The sequence below is a fragment of the Bos grunniens genome, chromosome 16 (assembly GCF_055505025.1).
Source record: "Bos grunniens cultivar Pamir isolate PY7600 chromosome 16, Bosgru_T2T1.0, whole genome shotgun sequence".
NCBI lineage: Eukaryota > Metazoa > Chordata > Mammalia > Artiodactyla > Bovidae > Bos > Bos grunniens.
Window position 1 is genome coordinate 74,303,446 of NC_141180.1, and position 6,000 is coordinate 74,309,445.

Sequence of the window (6,000 nt, forward strand, 5' to 3'; positions counted from 1 at the left end):
TGAAAGTGAAGTCGCTCAGTCATGTCGGATCCTTCGCGACCCCATGGACTGTAGCCTACCAGGCTCCTCTGTCCATGGGATTTCCCAGGCAAGAGTACTGGAGTGGGTTGCCATTGCCTTCTCCTTAGCACTGTTAGTAGGGAAGAATAAGATCACACACAGATACATACCTTGCTACTTTTCCTAACCCCTTTCTGATTAAACAGATCTAAACACACACACACACAGAGTAATTCAGGTTAGGCCATCCATGTTCTTGTTGACTTCTCCAAATTCACCACCTAACACCTCAGTTTATGTCCACTTCCTTGACTTCCTCACTGTTCCTGGCAGGCACATCCACACAGGGGCGCCTTTGCTTTAGACATCTTCTCTGCCTGCCGAGTTCATCCCCAAGACTTATATCTGTCATTGAGCAAATAAAGATTTTAAAAACTAAGATCAATCTCTGGCCATTTTGTTGCCCAATTATATCTTCTTTTGTCAGTTATATTAAGAGTTTTTAATATGTCTCTGCTGACTGATCATTTGCAATAGAGGTCAAAATTGCAATTATTTAAGCCCACAAGTTGCTTTAGAGGGCAATAAAACAGAAAATTGACACTGTTTGATCTTTTTCACAGTCGTTCCTTTATGGAAGCTTACCTTTTGTAATGAAAATGTACTACTAAACCGCTTTGACATTTTCCTTAATGTGCACAAAAACAGATATACACAATAGATCAGAATAGAATGGAAAATAAACTTAAAAATGTCATTGTGGAATATCGTGAAGTGCTCTGAATATTTACCATTGTAAGAAAATGTCCAAGAATAGTGCATATGAAAAGTATTTCTAAATTGTACACAATTTATTAAAAAAAAAACAAACCACCTTTCGCTATCTTTTAAAAAAAGAAAATATCCAAAAAGGTGTTGGTAATTTTTCTTAATCTGTTTTCAATATTGTTTGAAAAAAGGGTTTGAAAATTTAACAGAAATATAGATCAATGGAACAAAATAGAAAGTCCAGAGATAAATCCACGCACATATGGACACCTTATCTTTGACAAAAGAGGCAAGAATATACAATGGACAAAAGACAATCTCTTTTTAACAAGTGGTGCTGGGAAAACTGGTCAACCACTTGTAAAAGGATGAAACTAGAACACTTTCTAATACCATACACAAAAATAAACTCAAAATGGATTAAAGATCTAAACGTTAAGACCAGAAACTAGAGGAAAACACAGGCAAAACACTCTCCAACATAAATCATAGCAGGATCCTCTATGACCCACCTCCCAGACTAATGGAAATAAAAGCAAAAATAAACAAATGGGACCTAATTAAACTTAAAAGCTTTTGTACAATGAAGGAACCTATAAACAAAGTGGAAAGACAGACTTCAGAATGGGAGAAAATAATAGCAAACAAAGCAACTGACAATTAATCTCAAAAATATACAAGCAACTCCTTCAGCTCAATTCCAGAAAAATAAATGACCCAATCAAAAAATCGGCAAAAGAACTAAACAGTTCTCCAAAGAAGACACACAGATGACTAACAAACACATGAAAGGATGCTCAACATCACTCATTATCAGAAAAATGCAAATCAAAACCACAATGAAGTACCATCTCATGCTGGTCAGAGTGGCTGCTATCCAGAAATCTACAGACAATAAATGCTGGAAAGGGTGTGGAGAAAAAGGAACCCTCTTAGACTGTTGGTGGGAATACAAACTAGTATACCACTATGGAGAGCAGCGTGGAGATTCCTTAAAAAACTGGAAATAGAATTGCCATATGACCCAGCAATCCCACTGCTGGGCATACACATCAAGAAAATCAGAATTGAAAGAGACATGTGTACCCCAATGTTCATCGCAGCACTGTTTATAATAGCCAGGACATTGAAGCAAACCAGATGTCCATCAGCAGACGAGTGGATAAAAAAGCAGTGGTACATGTACACAATGGAATATTACTCAGCCATTAAAAAGAATACATTGGAATCAGTCCTAATGAGGTGGATGAAACTGGAGCCTATTATACAGAGTGAAGTCAGCCAGAATGAAAAACACCAATACAGTATACTAATGCATACATATGGAATTTAGAAAGATGGTAATGATAACCCTATATGCGAGACAGCAAAACAGACACAGATGTATAGAACAGTCTTTTGGACTCTGTGGGAGAAGGTGAGAGTGGGATGATCTGAGAGAATAGCACTGCAACATGTATATTATTGTATGTGAAATAGACCACCAGTCCAGGTCTATGCATGAGACAGGGTGTTCAGGGCTGGTGCACTGGGATGACCCAGAGGGATGGGATGGGGAGGGAAGTGGGAGGGGGGGTTCAGGATGGGGAACACATGTAAACCTATGGCTGATTCATGTCAATGTATGACAAAATCACTACAATATTGGAAAGTTAATTAGCCTCCAATTAAAGTAAATAAATTTAAAGATTAAATAAATAAACTGGAAAGTGTATCATAAAAAATAAAATTTAATATGATAAATATAATATCATTTATGAGATGGCGTTGACTTACAAACTACAAAAGAATGTTTCACTCTATTTTATATATTAGTTTAATATTAAAAAAGAATCACTGGTCCTTTGGCTCTGACCAATCAGATAAAAAATTCTGACTTTTTTTTTAATCTATCTAGTTTTTGTATGGTTGTATGATAGGCAAGTATAAGGGAAATATTTACCTTAAAGATATTACTGTTGTTGAAATTAACTTTTCTTAGAAATGTGCTTTTCACTGCCAAGATAAGAACCCAAAGTAGTACAGGGAAGTATTATTTGATTTTTTTTTTTTTTGTTTTTTTTCCAATGGTATTCCTCAGAATAGTTGGAAATTCCCCAGATTTATAAAATACCAATATGAAAAATATAACTATTCTATAAAATCTAATTGCATAGGAATTGAAAAATATCCTCTGTTCATTAAAACATTTTAGGAACGGAGAGTTTATAAGGGGTTATCTCTTGAATGTGGGAGAAAAATTATGCCCCACATTCCACAACCAAAAATAACATTATTGAAGACACACAGCATTACTCAGTGTCATGATAAGGCTAAAAATTCACAGGACAAATTCTATGAAAAAGTTAAGCATTTATGATACTTATATATAGTAAACCTATATATGTAGTAAATATGTATATAGTACAAAATCCATTAGCTCTAAAATTTGGTAGTGTAAATGAAAATTTTGATGTGATGGAAAAACTCCTAAATATGATGTCTGTGACAAGCACAACTTAGTTCTGAGGTTTAACAATGTTTCAGAAGGGAGGTGGGGTTATTTTTTTATTTTTATTTTATTTTTTTGCCACACCTTGTGGCTTGCAGGGTCTTAGTTGCTTGACCAAGGATTGAATCCTGGGCCTGGGCAGTGAAAGTTCAGAGTCCTAACCATTGGACCACTGAGGAAGTCCTGTAATGTCTTAACAATGCTCATATGAAAATGGCCACATTTACGACATATAACTACTGACAGTTCTCCCAAAATGGTCAAAGCTGTAGACCCTTAATTTAACTGAGGTGGCAACATTTTTCAAGGCCATGAAACATAAGTCAGTTCCCTGCATAAGGGTCTTAGAGTTACTCTCCATTAGAAAATTAAAACAGAAGACATACTTTTGTAATAATTAAGTCTCTGAACTTTGTGCCCTCTTAGGGTCAGGCCACAGGCTATTCAGTTGTGGTAGATGAATCAGAGTACCAATAACAATCTTCTTATATATTGAAATTAAGGTGCTTAGCTATGGCATCTTCCAGAGAGAGTGGAAATTTTAAGAATTCATTTTATTGAATTGTTTTTTTTATATTTTAATTTAATTGGAGGACAATTATTTTACAATATTGTATTGGTTTTGCCATACATCAACATGAATCTGCCATGGGTATACACGTGTTCCCCATCCTGAGCCCCCCCTCCCATCTCCCTCCCCATACCATTCCTCTGGGTCATCCCAGGTGCACCAGCCCCAAGCATCCTGTATCATGCATCGATTTTACAAAAGATCAATAAAGGGTCTGATCTTTACAAAACTATTTTTATATTTCTCATTTCATATTACAATAGTATTGTGAATTTATTGCACATTTTTGGCAAATAGAAACAAAAAACCCCAAATTAAATCACTGACACATCCCCTGCATTAAAACTACTGTTAACATTTGGTTTCATACATATTCAACATTTTGTATGCATTTTAAAATATATACTTTACTTTTTTATGAGAATATTATTTCACTAGCATCCTGGGAACCATCTTCTCGTTGTTTTTCTGCCTCACTGATTGCTATTTTTAATTTTTTTTTAACTTAACCTGTTTATTTTTTACTACAATATTGTATTGGTTTTGCCATACATCAACATGCATCTGCCACGGGTGTACACGTGTTCCCCATCCTGAACCCCCCTCCCACCTCCCTTCCCATCCCATCCCTCTGGGTCATCCCAGTGCACCAGCCCCAAGCTTCCTGTATCCTAAATCGAACCTGGACTGGCGATTCATTTCTTATATGATATTATACATGTTTTAATGCCATTCTCCCAAATCATCCCCCCCTCCCTCTCCCACAGAGTTCAAAACACTGTTCTATACATCAGTGTCTCTTTTGCTGTCTTGCATACAGGGTTGTCATTACCATGTTTCTAAATTCCATATATATGCTTTAGTATACTGTATTGGTGTTTTTCTTTCTGGCTTACTTCACTCTGTGTAATAGGCTCCAGTTTCATCCATCTCATTAGAACTGATTCAAATATATTCTTTTTAATGGCTGAGTAATACTTCATTGTGTATATATACCACAGCTTTCTTATCTATTCATCTGCTGATGTACATCTAGGTTGCTTCCATATCTTGGCTATTATAAACAGTGCTGCAATGTACATTGGGGTACACGTGTCTTCTTTCAATTCTGGTTTCTTCAGTGTGTATGCCCAGCAATGGGATTGCTGGGTCATATGGCAATTCTATTTCCAGTTTTTTAAGGTATCTCCACACTGTTCTCCATAGTGGCTGTACTAGTTTGCATTCCCACCAACAGTGTAAGAGGGTTCCTTTTTCTCCACACCCTCTCCAGCATTGACTGCTTGTAGACTTTTGGATCACAGCCATTCTGACTGGATTGAAATGGTACCTCATTGTAGTTTTGCTTTGCATTTCTCTAATAATGAGTGATGTTGAGCATCTATTCATGTGTTTGTTAGCCATCTGTATGTCTTCTTTGCAGAAATGTCTATTTAGTTCTTTGGCCCATTTTTTGATTGGGTCGTTTATTTTTCTGGAATTGAGCTGAAGGAGTTGCTTGTATATTTTTGAGATTAGTTGTTTGTCAGTTGCTTCATTTGCTATTATTTTCTCCCATTCTGAAGGCTGTCTTTTCACCTTGCTTATAGTTTCTTTTGTCGTGCAGAAGCTTTAAATTTAATTAGATCCCATTTATTTTTGCTTTTATTTCCAATATTCTGAGAGGTGGGTCATAGAGGATCCTGTTGTGATGTATGTCAGAGAGCACTTTGCTTATGTTCTCCTCTAAGATTTTTATAGTTTCTGGTCTTATGTTTAGATCTTTAATCCATTTTGAGTTTATTTTTTTGTGTATGGTGTTAGAAAGTGTTCCAGTTTCATTATTTTACAAGTGGTTGACCAGTTTTCCCAGCACCACTTGTTAAAGAGACTGTCTTTTCTCCACTGTATATTCTTGCCTCCTTTGTCAAAGATAAGGTGTCCATAGGTGTGTGGGTTTATCTCTGGGCTTTCTATTTTGTTCCATTGATCTATATTTCTGTCTTTGTGCCAGTACCATACTGTCTTGATGACTGTGGCTTTGTTGTAGAGCCTGAAGTCAGGCAGGTTGATTCCTCCAGTTCCATTCTTCTTTCTCAAGATTGCTTTGGCTATTCGAGGTTTTTTGTATTTCCATACAAATTGTGAAATTATTTGTTCTAGCTCTGTGAAAAATACCGTTGGTAGCTTG